The sequence below is a fragment of the Lygodium microphyllum genome, chromosome 18, assembly GCF_053477565.2.
Source record: "Lygodium microphyllum isolate KBCC chromosome 18, Lygodium_microphyllum_v1.1.10, whole genome shotgun sequence".
Taxonomy (NCBI): Eukaryota; Viridiplantae; Streptophyta; class Polypodiopsida; order Schizaeales; family Lygodiaceae; genus Lygodium; species Lygodium microphyllum.
In genome coordinates, this window is record NC_141152.1 from 2376881 (window position 1) to 2384895 (window position 8015).

Below are 8015 nucleotides of genomic sequence, written 5' to 3' on the forward strand. Positions count from 1 at the left end.
GCGAATGCACGTGAAAAATGTGGGTGAATAAATAGTTTATTTTAGTAATTAATTGTGATTAAGGGGGTAATGAAAATAAACAAATCTCAAAAAATAAATACCTCGTAGGGGTGTGTATGCAATGACCTGAAGGCACATGGAGGAGTCCCCCAAAAGCAATGAATCCAGTCAAACAAAAGCAAAGACCACAACTGAACAAAAAAGAAAACACCTTAGTGTGTTTGTTGATTTTGAATATATTTTTAATTTTTTATTTTGTATTGTGTTTGTGTTATATTTAAGGTGTGTTTGTTTTGTATTTATAGTGTGGTTTGGTTTATTTGTTTTATTATTTGTTTTTTTTTTGTTTTTTAAATTGTTTGTGTTTTTCTAATAATAATAATTAAATCACGATATAGAGCACATGGATATGTGAAGAAGGGGAAAATAAAATTTCAGCCATTTAGAAAATGTCCACAATTTATGTTAATTCAACCATGATATTCAGATGATTTATAAGATTTAAAATGAATTTTTATGAAGTGTAGTATTAAAATTAGGGTTTTGTGGCTTCAAAGAATATTTTTTTTGTTGTCTTTTATGGAATATCTTTAATTGAGAAATTAGTGGAAAAAAGACAGGGAGTGGGTGGAATTTTTTGGAATTTTTTTGAATTAATTTTTGGATTTTTACTAATTTTAAATTAATTTTATCCATTTTTCAAGTAATTTTGAATGAATATTCAGATTGCTAATTTTTTGTTTTTAATTTCCACCTTACAAATATTCCAAATAAATACAGAAATAGGGAGAAGTTTTTAGATTTTTTTTTGTAAATTTTCAGAGTTTAAATGAATTTTTGAAATTAACTAAATCAAGTAAATGATGTAAATCAGGTTAGTTGGGTAAGTAAGGTCAAGTCAAGTCAAGTAAGTCAGGTTAGTTTAGGTAAGTTAGTTAAGTTAGAATAAGTTAAGTCTGATCTAGTTAGGTTAGTCAGGGTTGATTAGGTTAGTCTGAGTTAGTCTAGGCTAGGTAGGTCAATTAGGTTAGTGTAGGTTGGTTAGTCAAGTCCTAATTAACCAGGGTTAGACTAACTAACTAGAGCTAGTTAGGGGGGGTAGGCATCTAACCATGGTGCAGTTAGTAGGGGTGGAAACTAACTAGGGGTTAAGTTAGTGTGGGTAACTAACTGGGGTGAGGTTAGGGGTCAACTAACCCTAGGTTAGGTTAGTGAGTAGGGAACAAACGTGAGTTAGGTTAGTGATACTAACTATAGTTAGGTGAGAGGGTACTAACGAAGGTTAGTGAATAGGAACTAACCCTAATTAGGTTAGTGAGGACTAACTCTAGGTAGGTTAGGTTAGGACTAACTAAGGTTAGGTTAGTAGCTAACTTTAGTTAGATTAGGTGAACTTTAGTGGGGTTAAGTTAACTTAAGTGAGGTTAAGTTAACTTGAGTGGGGTGAGTTTAACTAAAGGGAAGGAGAGGTTGAGGTGGTGGTTGTTGGTGGAGGGGGGAGGAAGAAGAGGCGGAGGGGGATGCTGGTGGCGGCAACCTCGAGCGTTGGCGGTCGAGGCGCAGGCGGCGGCGAACGAGGCATTGGCGGCGTTTGCTGACGTGGGTGGCAAGGGAGAGGCAAAGGGCGATTGAGGGAAGCGACGGCGGCCGAGGGCGTGCTGCAGGCGGCCGAGAGCATCCGCCAACGGTAGGGGAACGGAGCGTCAAAGGCAGCGGAGGCGGCCGGGATGGCACTGAGGGCGGCCGAGAGAAGCCACAGGTGGCCAACGGAAACGACGGGCTAGAGGGAGAAGGAGGAGGAGGAGGAAGGAGAAGTAGGAGAGGAAGGGGAGGAAGGAGGGAGGAAGGGAGGAAAGAAGAAGGAGCAGGAGAGGAAGGGGAGGAAGAAGGAGGGAGGAAGGAGGAGATGCGTCGGCCGACAGGTAGGTTGTTTTTTTTTTCTTCTTCTTCTTTTCTTTATTTTGTGACTGTGTTATTTTTTTTTCTTCTTTTTTTCTGTCTCTTTTTTTTTTCTTTCTTTGGTTTTCTTGCTATGATGAAAACCTATTGTTGTGTCTTTTTTTAAAAAAATTATTGTTTTTAAATGTATTATTATGATTATATAGTGAGTGTTTTTTTTTGTTTTTTTCTTGCTTCTTCGTGTTGTTTTTTTTTTCTTTTTCTTTTTCTTGTTCAAGGTAGGGTTTTTTTTTCTCTTGCTATGTTGGTTTTTTTAAATGGAAAAATAAAAATAAAAATAAATAAAAAATGGAAAATGGAGAGGCAAGAAAAACACCCCCCGACCCAGGGGTAAAACAAATTTGCAGTGATGGGGTCAAACGGGCAGGGACATAGACGTGTTGGCCACGAATGCCACAAGGGTGTCCCAAGGCGCGTAAAACCAAAAACAAGCGCGTTCACGCGCAAGGCGAGAAACGTGGTTAACGGGAAAAATGAAGAAAATTTAATAAAATCCAAACCGTTTGTCGGAACAAAAATCCATAAAAAGGAGAAATGGACCGAGAGATGAGAGGAAAATGTTGGAAACATGCAACACGGGTTCGAGACAAAATGAGGGTGTTCACATGGAAGAAAACGCAAAAAACAAACCTGAAAACACATTCATGCATTAATATCAGAAAATCCGTGCATCGGAATGAAGTATGGAAAGAAGGAAAAATGGGCAAAACAATGTGTCCGACAATCTTATCACAAGAAAACACGGTTTTGAGTGAGATAGGATGCGTTCACATGGGAAAAACCCCAAAAATAGGCCTGAAAAGAGACTCGGAAATTAATATGGGAAAAACCGTGCGTCGGAATAGCAGGCGGTAAAAAAGGAAAAATGTCCAGAAGAAAGGAATTCACACGACTGGCTCATCAAAACTCAGTGTGGGGAAAATTAAGAAGGGTTCACATGGAAAAAACACGAAAAATGTATCCGAAAACGCTTGAAAAAATTAATAACTAAAAATCTGGCAGGCAGAAAAGGGGGGAGAAAAAAGGAAAAAGTGGGGGAAAGGTTGGCACGACACGGCTATCAAATCAAACTGGAATTTTGGTGAAAATAGGGCAGGTTCACATGGAAGAATGTGAAAAATAAGCACGAAAAAGGCCTAAAAACCCGTAAAAATTAATAACGGATGAACCATGCATCGAAAGGACACAGAGTAAAAAGGAAAAATGTCAGGGAGAATGGGTAGGACAGGGTTGGTACATCAGATCAAGGTTCCGAAGCAATAATGATGCGTTCACATGAAAAATTATCCCATTTACGAAAATTACTTAAAAAATTAATAACTTTAGACCCGTCTGTCAGAAAAGGGGTTGGTAAAAAGGAAAAATAGGCAGTTTGAAGGGAAAAATAGTGCTATAATGTTGAATTGGGATTTTGGTGAACATAAGGTACGTTCACATGAAAGAAGCGCAAAACCTAGAATAAGGGCAAACGGTCAAGGAACAACCCCTAGGACATGGTGAAATAGAACGTAAGGGTGGGGAAGGGACCCCATTAGAGTAAAATGAAATCACAGCATAGATGCATGATTAGAACAGGGTGTATGCATGGGGATATGTAACATAGACGCATCCCTGACCCCATTAGAGTAAAATGAAATCACAGCATAGATGCATGATTAGAACAGGGTGTATGCATGGGGATATGTAACATAGACGCGCAGGGATGCGTCCCCATACTTAAGACCTTAGCAGGAAGGATAAACCAAACATCAAGAACCTAGTACCTCACATCAAACCAACCACAAATGTCCTCACACTTAAGACATAACCGGTACTAAGAAACAGAAGTTGTATGGTTAGAAAAACTTGGCCCATATTGCCGAGGAGGAATGCCGATTATCGAGGTCGTGTCTGGAGGTGTCGTCGACTACAGGAGGTAAGAAGGTGCCTTCATAGCACACATTCTTCGTCCTTTGTGATAGGGACCAAGCGGCAGCACCCAAGGAGGTAGCTAGTTGAAAGAATCATAGGAAATTCGTCGATGGCGAGGGATATTGCACTCAACTCACGATCACTCAAATGGATTGAAAGAACAGTGATTCGTCCCATTACTAATGTCACTCGAAGAAATAATGATGAAAACCTAGAGCTCACACTCGGTTTAGGAATCAACAAGGGGATGGTGCAAAGAGAGTATGCCAGGGTGCACAATCGATGGTGCATCAGTGTGTCCAACCCATCTAGCATAGGTGCGAGGGGAAAGGCCAGGGAGCCTTGTAGTGCAGCAAACAGAGTGATGTGTCCTATGCTGATGGCAGAGACCCTTCCTATGGGTGCATAGGGAAACGGGAATGTACCTGACTCCAAAGGTCGTAACGTCCCTCAATCCTCACCTCTCGATAATTGATTGAAGAAACACCAGCCACACTCAGCCCACCCTCTATCTCACGCTTGGTTGAAAGATACAGAGGGCAGCCCTTTCCTGAAACCCATTGATGTAATCCTCACGGTCGCTTGTGTAGAGGTTGTATGCCTTGTGTGCATTTGATGGTGCAACTATGCAGCCCACCCTGTGTTAGCATACAGTGCAAGAAGGAAGGCGAGGGAGCCTTATAGTGCAGTGCACATTAACAGATCATGCATTGTGCATTGAGAGGCCCATCCCGTGCGTGCAGCACTCCGTCCACTCATCTCACCTCTCATTTAATTTGAAGGGAAAGACTTGTCACTCACCCCACCCTCTATCTCACACTCGCTATAGATACGGAGGGTAACCCATACTCACATCCCCATCCTGTTAGGATGAAAGCTCACATCACTCAAGGGGTTGGTGATGAAGATCATGTTGACTGTTGTTGTCATGAGGATCTTGAGGAGGAGGCATACCCAGGGAGGCAGCCTACAAATCTCATACTTCAATGACTTGTAAGAAGAGTCATCTGTTAAAAAGGGCAGACGGACTGATATTGCAGAAACAGCGCACCAAGGGAGGTGGCTTCAAATTATTTGCTGAAGAGGTTCTGCTAGTGAGTCAGCTCTCCTGAACTGCGGGGTGCTACCACCTTTTCCATAGTCAGCTTCTCGCCCAAGGGTATTTCCACATTTTCTTGGAATGAGGCGTGTTATGATAGCGAATTTCTTCCTTTTCTCCCATAACAGTTTTGTTTGTTGTTGTTGTTTTTTTTCTTTTCTTTTCTTGTCTTTTCTTTTCTTTTTCTCTTTTTTTTTCTTTTGTTTTTTTTCATTAAGAAAGAGAATGGTAGAAATACCATGTATTAGGACCAACCTCGCCACTGTTATTGGATCAGACAAGAAGAGAACAATGCTAGATTGAGATGTTTCTACAAGGGGGTAGTAGAACGAGACCGCCTCATGAGGAGAATCATAAGGGTTATCAAAAGCACGACAAGAAGGACAGTGCGACGCCCAAAACGAAAGGGGTAGATTGACTGTGATTGTCAAGATCCCGAGGGAGGGAAGTACTTCTTCAGATGATAGCCATTGATGAGGAAAGGATCATCAAAGGCATCAATGGTCTGCACCTGATGCCAGGAGGCATACTTCACGGTGGATTCCGTAAACTTTGATGACCAGGGCTCATACACAAAGTGGATTCTTTGTGCGAGAAGTTGATGGGGACGCCTATCCTTTTCGGGCGTTTCATTAATTTAGTGTGTACATGGGTGATTCCATAGCGGGTGATTCCGCAAAATGCATATTAAATTAATAAACGTTTATGAGTTTAGAGTGCGCACTTGTAATAAATTAAGGTTAGGATTGATTTCTAACCAGTTGGTTTATTTATGTAGTTGAAGACTGCTAGGTATTCACTTTTGTCGATTTAATTGTATTATTTTACTAACGATTGTGAATGCTTCAGTTGATGTGTAGAGATAGCAGCAGTGGCGGAGGAAATTTGGGATATTATTTGAGCTTGAAGATGATTAATACATAAAATGCATGCTTTGTGGAGCGCTCACACAAGGCATGGGGGAAGATTGCACCCAATTGGTCTCTTGTTCATGTCGTTCATGCTTTTTACCTTGAATTTTGTGCAAAAAGTAGAGTTCTATTGTTCTTGGGGACCTTCCGGCATTCACTATGCGAGCGTATAGCATCCGATCTGCACACCAGCACCTGAACAGAGCTGTTAGGATTGACGTCCAGTACCTTGTACGGGCCCATCCACCATTGTTGAAGCTTGCCAAGAAACTTACCAAATCTTGAATCATAGGCTAGAACAAGATCACCTTCTTTGAACTACTTGTGCTTGATGAAACTGTCATGATAGGCCTTGCGTCGTGCTTGAGTGGTTTCCATGCACTGTAGGACTATCCACCGTATCTCATCCAAGCATTCCAAGTGCAGGAGACGGCATTGCAATGACTCACTATCTCCCAAGCATTTTTTAACTGCCACTCGCAAATAGGGTAATTCCTACTCAACAGGGAAGATAGCTTCTGTACCATACACTAGCTGAAAAGGGGTCTATCCTGTTGTTGCCTTATGGGAGGTTTGATACGCCCAGAGAGCCTCTGTAAGTCGATCGTCCCAGTCGCGACAATGTGGGGCAATCGTTCTTGTCAGAATCGAGCAAAGGATGCGATTGGTGACTTCAACTTGGCCATTGGCTCTGGGGTAATAAGGAGTGGACTTACGATGGCGGATCTTATACAATTCCGTCAGCTCCTCCATGATTTTGTTAAGGAAATGAGTACCTCTATCACTTACCAACTCAAGGGGATTGCCAAAACGGGTGATAATATTCTCGTACATGAACAGGGCGACATTGTTACCATCATCCCGCTTCAAGGCTTTAGCTTCACACCACTTTGTGACATAATCCATACATACTAAGATGTATCTGTTCTACTTCCGTCTGGTGGATGGATCAATGGGACCCACAAAATCAATCCCCCACGTCTCGAACGGCTTTAAGGGAAGAATGGGTTACAGTGGCATGGCACTTGTTTTGGTGGGTTTCCCCATTCGCTGACAAGCATCACATCTTTTGCAGTAATCATATGCATCCTTGTGGAGGGTTGGCCACCAGTATCCTGCTAATAGAGCCTTCCTAGCTATCTCTTCTCCTGCGAAGTGTCCACCACATGGTTCATCATGGCATGCTTTCAATACTATGCCGATTTCATCCCCTGCAACACATCTCCGTAGCACTTCATCTTTGCCTTTCTTGTACAAGGCTCCGCCTAGCAAGGTGTAGGGGGCTGATTCTAACAGAAGATTCTTCTTCTCATGGCTTGAGATGATAGGAGGATACTGTTGAGTTGCCAGGAGATTGGCTATGTCTGCATACCAAGGAGTAACTATTTCAACCAAAAACAAGGAAGCGTCAGGAAGGTCTAGATCATCCTGTTCCTCTTCTTCTGTTTGAGGGATCCATGACAGATGATCGGCTAGGACATGGGAACGGCCAGGCTTAGTGACTACTTTGAGGTCGAACTCCTGGAATAAGAGCAACCATCTCATCAGTCGTCCTTTAACATCTGCTTTTTTCATCAAGAAGGAAAGGCTTCATGATCCACGTAGAACTTGAAATGTGTTGACAATAAATAGTGTCGAAACTTCTTCAGTGCACCAGTGCAAACACCATTGCTAAGCACTCAAGGTCTGTCACTGTATAGTTTCGTTCCCTATCAGTGACATTTTGTCTTGCATAATATATCGATTGATCTAATTTAGAGGGGCCCTTTTGACATAGGACAGCACTTAGTCCTTCAACTGATGCATCGGTGTGCACATGGAACTCCTTTGTCCAATCAAGAGGCTGCAAAATAGGTGCTTTGATCATGCACTATTTTAGGGTATTAAAGGCCTCTTCACACTCATCAGTCCAAAGGAAATCTGCATCTTTCCTTAGGAGCTTGTGCAGAGGGGCTGCCTTGGTTGCAAAATGTGTAATAAATCTTATGTAATAGCCCACATGGCCAAGAAATCCTCTCAATTGCTTGAGATTTGTTGGTGCTGTTAAGGCGGCAATCTTCTCAATGTTCGCCAGGTCTGTTGCAATCCCTTGTGCAAAGACAATATGGCCCAACAAAATTCTTGAGGAGACGCCA